This window comes from Oncorhynchus gorbuscha, unplaced genomic scaffold (assembly GCF_021184085.1).
Source record: "Oncorhynchus gorbuscha isolate QuinsamMale2020 ecotype Even-year unplaced genomic scaffold, OgorEven_v1.0 Un_scaffold_37:::fragment_2:::debris, whole genome shotgun sequence".
Classification (NCBI taxonomy): Eukaryota; Metazoa; Chordata; class Actinopteri; order Salmoniformes; family Salmonidae; genus Oncorhynchus; species Oncorhynchus gorbuscha.
The window spans coordinates 240,206-250,000 of NW_025745221.1; positions in this window are offsets into that span (position 1 = coordinate 240,206).

The following is a 9,795-nucleotide window of genomic DNA, read 5'->3' on the forward strand; positions in this document are numbered from 1 at the left end:
GTTTTCATTCTACCTCAACTACAGCAGATTTATATGGATGGTTTGGGCAGATTGTAGGAGAGAACATTTTTTTTATTGAATGGGGAGAGGGTTGGTGGAGGAACAAAAGTGCACCCAAGTCACTGCAAATGCTTCACTGTAGTAGGTTGATGATGATAACTGATGTAAACCTCATCCACTTAGTGAAGAAATGCATTCACCTGCTTTTGTGTTCAGAAGTATAGTATGCTTGTATGTATTTTTATATTATTTGAGAATTACTTTGAGAGATTGAAGAAAAGTGTAGTGGAAGATCAAACAGGAAAAAACACTGTACAGAGTTCTACAAGAAACAGACCAGGGTAGGCTATAGTACCTACTTCAAGCAATTGAAAGCACCTATTCAGTTGTCCTTTTATTTAGATGAATATTGAAAATGTTCTTTACACTTCAGAAATTAGTTTTGCCTTAGACAAAACCAATCAGATTCTAAGATACACTGAACAGTTTTATATTTTTCATTTTCTATTTATTTTTCTTAGTCACTTCTATGTTGTTGTTTTTTTTTTGCTGTGTGGGAGTAAATGAGGCTGAATGAATTTTTACAAATCCTTAATTTGTTTGACCATAAAATATACACTATATATACAACAGTATGTGGACACCCCTTCAAATGAATTGATTCGGCTATTTCAGCTGTACCCGTTGCTGACAGGTGGATAAAATCGAGCACACAGCCATGCAATCTCCATAGTCAAACATTTACAGTAGAATGGCCATACTAAAGAATGAATTTCAACATGGCACTGTCATAGGATGTCACCTTTCTGCCCTGCTAGAACTACCCCGGTCAACTGTAAGTGCTGTTACTGTGAAGTGTAAACGTCTAGGAGTAACAACGGCTCAGCCGGGAAGTGGTAGGCCACACAAGCTCACAGAACAGGACCGGTGAATCGTGTAAACCTGCACCCAAGCCTAAAATCACCATGCGCAATGCCAAGAGTTGGCTGGAGTGGTGTAAAGCTTGCTGCCATTGGAGCAATGGGAACACGTTCTCTGGAGTGATGAATCATGCTTCACCATCTGGCAGTGTAACGGACAAATCTGGTTTTGGTGGATGCCAGTCAAACGCTACCTTCCCAAATGCATAGTGCCAACTGTGAAGTTTGGTGGAAGAGGAGTAATAATTATAGACGATTCTGTGCTTCCAACTTTGTGGCAACAGTTTGGGGAAGAGTCCTTTCCTGTTTCAGCATGACAATGCCCTCGTGCACAAAGTGAGTTCCATGCAGAAATGGTTTGTTGAGATTGGTGTGGAAGAACTTGACTGGCCTGCGCAGAGCTCTTATCGCAACCCCTTTGGGATGAATTGGAATGCCAACTGGGAGCCAGGCCTTATCGTCCAACATCAGTACCCAACCTCACTAATGCTCTTGTGGCTGAATGGAAGCAAGTCCCTGCAGCAATGTTCCAACATCTAGTGGAAAGCCTTCCCAGAAGAGTAGAGGCTGTTATAGCAGCCAAGGGGGGACCAAAGCCATATTAATGCCCATGGTGTTGGAATGAGATGTTCAACGAGCAGGTGCATATATATGTGTGTGTGTGTGTGTGTGTGTGTGTGTGTGTGTGTGTGTGTGTGTGTGTGTGTGTGTGTGTGTGTGTGTGTGTGTGTGTGTGTATGTGTATATGTGTATGTGTATATATATATACACACACACACACACACACACACACACACACACACACACACACACACACACACACACACACACACACTACCGGTCAAAAGTTTTAGAACACCTACTCATTCAAGGGTTTTAAATTATTTTTAGTATTTTCTACATTGTAGAATAATAGTGAAGACAAACTATGAAATAAAACATATGGAATCATGTAGTAACCAAAAGTGTAAAAAAAATCTAAATATATTTTATATTAGAGATTCTTCAAATTGCCAACCTTTGACTTGATGACAGTTGTGTACACTCTTGGTATTCTCTCAACCAGCTTCATGAGGTATACCTTGTTAAAAGGTCCTTCTGTAGCTCAGTTGGTAGAGCATGGCGCTTGTAACGCCAGGGTAGTGGGTTCGATCCCCGGGACCACCCATACGTAGAATGTATGCACACATGACTGTAAGTCGCTTTGGATAAAAGCGTCTGCTAAATGGCATAGTTAAAAGTTAATTTGTGGAATTTCTTTCCTTAATGCGTTTGAGCCAATCAATTGTATTGTGACAAGGTAGGACGGGTATACAGAAGATAGCCCTATTTGGGAAAAGACCAAGTCCATGTTATGGCAAGAACAGCTCAAATAAGCAAAGAGAAACAAAGAGAAACGACAGGTCAGTCAATACATAACATTTCAAGAACCATCAAGCACTATAGTTAAATTGGCTCTCATGAGGACCGCTACAGGAATGGAAGACCCAGAGTTAACTCTGCTGCAGAGGATAAGTTCATTAGAGATACCAACCTCAGAAATTGCAGCCCAAATAAATTCTTCACAGAGTTCAAGTAACAGACACATCTCAACATCAACTCTTCAGAGATTGTGAATCAGGCCTTCATGGTCAAATTGATGCAAAGAACCCCCTACTAAATGGCACCAATAAGAAGAGACTTGCTTGGACCACCAGCAATTGAAACGCCAGCAATTGACATTAGACCCGTGGAAATTTGTCCTTGGGAGATTTTTGGTTCCAAACGTTGTCTTTGTGAGATGCGGTGTGCATGTTTATTTGCCACCGTGAAGCATGGAGGAGAGGTGCTTTGATGTTGACACAGTCAGTGTTTCATTTAGAATTCAAGGCACACTTAACCAACATGGCTACCACAGCATTCTTCAGCGATACGCCATCCTATCTGGTTTGGGCATAGTAAGACTATCATTTGTTTTTCAACAGGACAATGACCCAACACACCACCAGGTTTTGTATGGGCTATTTTACCAAGAAGGAGAGTGATGGAGAGCTGCATCAGATGACCTGGCCTCCAAAATCCCCCGACCTCAACCAAATTGAGATAATTTGTAATGAGTCAGACCGCAGAGTGAAGGAAGAGCAGCCAACAAGTGCTCAGTATATATGTGGGTAATCCAAGACTTTTGGAAAAACATTCTAGGTGAAGCTGGTTGAGAAAATGCCAAGAGTGTGCAGAGCTGTCATTAAGGCAAAGGGTGGCTCTTTGAAGTATCTCAAATATAAAATATATTTTGAATTGCATAACACTTTTGGTTACTACATGATTTCATAGGTGTTATTTCATAGTTTATGTCTTCACTATTATTCTACAATGTAGAAAATAGTAACAAAGAAAAACCCTTGAATGAGTAGATGTGAAATTTTTGACTGTGTGTGTGTCTATATAAAAAAAATCTGCAAAAAAAGAAATGTCCTCACTGTCAACTGCGTTTATTTTCAGCAACATAACATGTAAATATTTGTATGAGCATAACAAGATTAAACAACAGACATAAACTGAACAAGTTCCACAGACATGTGACTAACAGAATTGAATAATGTGTCCCTGATCAAAGGGGGGGGGGGGGTCAAAATCAAAAGTAACAGTCAGTATCTGGTGTGGCCACCAGTTGCATTAAAGATTTGCCAGTTCTTGCTGGGAGGTGTTACCTCCCTCTTCCACCAAGACGCCTGCAGGTTCCCGGACATTTCTGGGGGGAATGGCCCTAGCCCTCACTCTAATCCAACAGGTCCCAGACGTGCTCAATGGGATTTAGATCCCAGTTCTTCGCTGGCCATTGCAGAACACTGACATTCCTGTCTTGCAGGAAATTACGCACAGAATGAGCAGTATGGCTGGTGGCATTGTCATGCTAGAGGGTCATGTCAGGATGAGCCTGCAGGAAGGATACCACATGAGGGAGGAGGATGTCTTCCCTTTAACGCACAGCGTTAAGATTGACAACAAGCTCAGTCCGATGATGCTGTGACACACCGCCCCAGACCATGATGGACCCTCCACCTCCAAATCAATCCCGCTCCCGAGTACAGGCCTCGGTGTAATGCTCATTCCTTCGACGATAAACGTGAATCCGACCATCATCCCTGGTGAGATAAAACCGCAACTCGCCAGTGAAGAACACTTTTTGCCAGTCCTGTCTGGTCCAGCAACTGTGGGTTTGTGTCCATAGGCGACGTTGTTGCCAGTGATGTCTGCTGAGGACCTGACAACAGGCCTACAAGCCCTCAGTCCAACCTCTCTCAGCTTATTGCGGACAGTCTGAGCACTGATGGAGGGATTGTGGTTTCCTGGTGTATCTCGGGCAGTTGTTGTTGCCATCCTGTACCTGTCACGCAGGTGTGATGTTCGGATATACCGACCCTGTGCAGGTGTTGTTACACATGGTCTGCCACTGCGAGGACGATCAGCTGTCCGCTCTGTCTCCCTGTAGCGCTGTCTTAGGCATCTCACAGTACGGACATTCCAATTTATGTCCCTGGCCACATCTGCAGTTCTCATGCCTCGTTGCAGCATGCCTAAGGCACGGTCACACAGATGAGCAGGGACCCTGGGCATCTTTCTTTTGGTGTTTTTCAGAGTCAGTAGAAAGGCCTCTTTGGTGTCCTAAGTTTTCATAACTGTGACCTTAGTTGCCTACCATCTGTAAACTGTTAGTGTCTTAACGACCCTTTCCACAGGTGCATGTTCATTAATTGTTTAGAGTTCATTGAACAAGCACGGGAAACCGTGTTTAAACCCTTTACAATTACGCTATGTGAAGTTGTTTGTATTTTTACAAATTATCTTTCTTTGAATGACGATCCTGAAAATGGGACGTTTCTTTTTTTTGTTGAGCTTAGTTGTTGCTCAACTGGGATTGATTATGTTAAAAGCTGTATTGGGAAGGATATGAAACTGATGCGACTTAAATTTCATTTTTCTAAGAGCACTAATGTTGTTCTTGGTGACATGATTCTTTCCTAAGAAAAAAATTAAATGAAAAAAATTATTAAGTTGCCTGTGTTTGGTCTCTGGTAGGTCTTTAGGTTGAACACTTCTATGTGGACTCCTATCTACTGTATGTTTATCCCACCTCTCAAGACTTATCCCACCTCTCAAGAACAACCTGGAATCCACACTGAATATCCACACCGGCTTCTCTATTGGAGCAGGTCCATATTAAATCGGTAGAATGAAATTGCTTGATAAAAGAGAAACTGAGTGATCGAAGTTTGTTGTAAAATCAGAATGACAAATCAAATGACATTTTCTACATCTCTGTTAGAAGAACTATGACTTCAAGGGTTTTCTTAGTAATTGAGATACTTTCTGAAACCTTAGCCAACACATCACTATTTAGGTATAAAACATGATCAGGAGAACCACAACCTTGCAATGAAATATACGCCATAAGGGAACATTTGTTTTAGCATCCTTTGGTGCGGCTGTGATTTATAGGATAAAAACAAACAATGTAGTAATTCATAGATTATTTGATTTACGATAAGGTAAGACAGTTACATTGTTCAAATCTCATTATTTTTCTGGGGATGCATGCCCCCAGACCCCCATCAGGGTTTCCAAAACAAATCACTGTCTGGTTTGGGTCTGCCCACACTCCAAGAGCATGCTCCATTGCATTGTCCTGTCACGAATATCACTGAAAGTGGCTCCCCTTCCAGTTCAGGTGGCGCTCTGCGGTCATCGTCGCCGGTCTACTAGCTGCCACCGATCCCTTTTTCCCCTTTTCGTTCATCACACGTCCATCCTCCATCGGATCAGCGATGGATCAGATGATGGAGAGGATGGACCACTGGGAAAGGAGTGGTCTCCCTAATTCCCCTTCAACCCTCCCACCGGCAACGCTACCATCTCCTCCAGCGGGATCCAGTACCAGTGCTCTGTGTATTGCGCCTCCGAGGGAGTACGAGGGAGTGGCGGCGGGGTGCCACAAATTCCTGCTCCAACTAGAGCTTTACCTGGTCACGGTTCGGCCGGACGAGGAGAGCGTGAGTGTCCTCGTCTCTTGCTTGACGGGTAGAGCCCTTCGACTCGGCGAGGGGCCACTACCCGGAGTTCACCCGCCGTTTTCGGGCCGTGTTCGATCACCCTCCGGAGGGCCTAGCGGCGGGTGAGAGTGTTCCATTTTAGGCATGGGACGAGGAGCGCGCAGGACTTCGCGCTGGAGTTCCGGACCTTGGCCGCTGGAGCAGGGTGGAACGACAGGGCCCTGTAGACCCTTACAGGTGTAGCCTGAGAGAGGACGTCCGCAGGGAGCTGGATTGTCGGGACACTACGCTCAGCCTGGACGAGCTCATAGACATGTCGATCTGGCTGCTCGCGGACGTTCTGAAAGGGTCCTGTCCCAACTCCTGGCCCTCCCGCTCCCATACCAATGGAGCCAGGGGGGGCTGCATCTAGGGAGACCGGAGGAGGAAGCTCCTACTGTACCAGCTGTGGCCGGAGAGGGCACACTTCCGGTCGTTGCTGAAGAAGTCCATCTGGGAGTCGAGAGGGCAGGCAGAACACTCCTCGGGTCACCCCAGGTGAGTCAGCACCACACTCACCCAGAGCTTCCTGTTGGTCACATGTTTTTATTAATTTGTTTCCTTAAGTTTTCTCCTTCTCTCCAGCATAAGGCGCTTGTCGATTCAGGCGCAGCTGGGAACTTTATAAATCACGGACTCGCCCAGAGGTAGACGATTCCGTTAGTACAGGTAGACATCCCCCCCTTCCCCGTGCACTCCTTAGATAGTTGACCGTTAGGGTCAAGGCTGGTCAGGGAGGCCACGGTTCCTCTGGAGATGATTACGCGGGGGGATCATAAGGAGCGGATTAGTCTGTTCCTTATCGATTCACCTGCGTTTCCTGGGTGCTAGAGATGCCCTGGCTGGCTATTCACAGTCTTAGGATTCCGTGGAGACGGGGAGCTCTCCAGGGGTGGTCTGATGAGTGTTCAGGCAGGTGTGTAGGAGTTTCCATCGGTGCAAGGACGGTGGAGAGTCCAGACCAGGTTTCCACCGTGTGCATTCCCGCTGAGTATGCCAATTTGGCTATCGCCTTCAGTAAAAAGAAGGCGACCCAATTACCACCCCATCAACAGGGGGATTGTGTGATAAACCTCCAGGTAAACGCTGCACTGCCCAGGAGTGACATATGGAGACATATGTCAACGGAAGCTCTGGGACAGTGGTACATTCGGCCCTCCATGTCACCCGTCTCCTCAAGTTTCTTTTTTGTGAAGATAAAGGAGGGTGGTTTGCATCCGTGCATTGATTATCGAGGTCTCAATTCCATCATGGTGGGTTTTAGTTACCCACTACCTCTCATCGCTACGGTGGTGGAATCATTTCACAAGGTGCGGTTCTTCACTAAACTGGACCTCTGGAGCGCGTATAATCTGGTGCGTATTTGGGAGGGAGATGAGTGGAAAACCGCGTTTAGTACCACATCTGGCCATTATGAGTACCTTGTCATGCCGTACCGGTTAAACAATGCTCCAGCCATCTTTCAATCCTTCGTTGACGAGATTCTCAGGGACCTGCACGGACTGGGTGTGGTGGTGTATATTGACGATATCTTGATCTACTCCACCACACACGCATGTGTCTCTGGTGCGCAAGGTTCTTGGGCGACTGCTGGAGCATGACCTGTACGTGAAGGTGGAGAAATGTGAGGCCGTGCGTAATTGGCCGACTACGACCACGGTAAAGAAGGTGCAGCGGTCCTTAAGGTTTGCCAATTACTACCAGAGGTTTATCCATGGTTTTGGTCAGGTGGCGGATCCCATTACCTCACTGCTGAAGGGGGGGGATTGTGTGTTTGCAGTGGTCGGCAGAGGCGGACGGAGCTTTCCGTCGTTTGAAGGCTCTGTTCACCGACGCGCCAGTGTTGGTGCATCCGGACCCCTCTTTGGCGTTCATAGTGGAGGTGGACGCATCCGAGGCTTGGGTTGGAGCCGTGCTCTCACAACACTCGGGTACACCACCGAAGCTCCGCCCCTGTGCTTTTTCGAAGAAGCTCCGGGCCGGCGGAGCAAAACTATGATGTGGGGGACAGGGAGTTGTTGGCTGTGGTTAAGGCCCTGAACGTGTGGAGACACTGGCTCGAGGGGGCTAAGCACCCTTTCCTCATCTGGACTGACCACCATAAACTGGAGTATATCCGAGCAGCTAGGAGACTGAATCCTCGTCAGGCAAGGTGGGCCATGTATTTCACCAGATTTAGATTCATGATCTCGTAGAGACCAGGTTCCTTAAACACTAAGGCCGACACGCTGTCCCGTCTCTACAACACCGAGGAGCGGTCCATCGATCCTACTCCCATCATTCTTTGGTGGGCTCATAGTCTACCCTCGTCGGGTCACCCAGGGATTTCGAGGACAGTGCGGGGTCTGGGAAAGTACTGGTGGTCCACCTTAGTCAAGGATGTGGGATTCTATGTCTCCTCCTGTTCGGTGTGCACCCAAAGCAAGGCTCTTGCCACGAAGTTACAACCCCTCCCCGTTCCACAATGTCTGTGGTCCCATCTATCGGTGGACTTTCTCACTGATCTTCCCCCGTCTCAGGGAAACACGACGATCCTGGCCATTGTGGATCGGTTCTCTAAGTCCTGCCGTCTTATCCCATTTCCCGGTCTCCCTACGGCCCTACAGACTGCGGAGGCTCTGTTCACCCACGTCTCCTGGCACTACGGGGTGCCCGAGGACATCGTTTCTGATCGGGGTCCCCAGTTCACATCCCGAGTGTGGAAGGCGTTTATGGAACATCTGGGGGTCTCGGTCAGCCTGACCTCGGGGTATCACCCGGAGAGTAATGGGCAGGTGGAGAGAGTGAACCAGGAGGTGGGTAGGTTTCTGCAGTCGTATTGCCAGGAACGGCCGGGGGAGTGGGCGAGATACGTCCCCTGGGCTGAAATGGCCCAGAACTCACTACGCCACTCTTCTACCAACATGTCACCATTTCAGTGCGTGTTGGGGTACCAGCCGGTCCTGGCACCATGGCATCAGAGCCAGACCGAGGCTCCTGCGGTGGAGGAGTGGGTGCAGCGCCCTAAGGAGACCTGGAGGGCCGTCCAGGAATCACTACGTCAGGCGAGTGGACAGCAGAAGAGGAGCGCTGACCGTCACCGCAGTGAGGGTCTGGCTCTCGACCCGAAACCTGCCCCTTTGCCTGCCCTGCCGGACGCTGGGCCCGCGGTGTGTGGGGCCATTCAAAGTCATGAGGAGAATAAACTAGGTGTATTATCGATTACTACTTCCTTCGTATTATCATATTAACCCCTCGTTTCATGTGTCTCTCCTCAGGCCGGTGGTAGCTGGTCCCCTGCTGGAAGGTGAGGTTCCGGAGGTACCTCCGCCCCCTCTGGACTTCGGGGGGTCCCCGGCGTACACGATTACGGGCCATTCTGGACTCGTGACGCCGTGTGAGGGGCCTGCAATACCTTGTTGACTGGGAGCGGTACGGGCTGGAGGAGAGGTGCTGGGTCCCAGTGGGGGACATATTGGATCCATCTATGCTGAGGGAGTTCCATCGCCTACATACGAATATCACCGAAGGTGGATCACCTTCCCGTTCGGGTGGCGCTCAGCGGTCGTCGTTGCCGATCTACTAGCTGCCACCGATCCCTTTTTCCCCTTTTCGTTTGGTTTTGTCTAATTAGTTTCACCTGTTCCTTGTTGGGGTTTTTGGGTTGGGGTTATTTAAGTTCGGTTAGCCCGCCTGTGTTTGTGAGGGCTTGTTACTGTTATGTAAAGAGGTGTTCTTTATTATTGTGGGTTTTCCGCTGTCCGGTGAGATACCAGTGTGTACTTGGGTGGAGTGTATTGCGCCTGTGTTCGGCGTTACCCATTGTA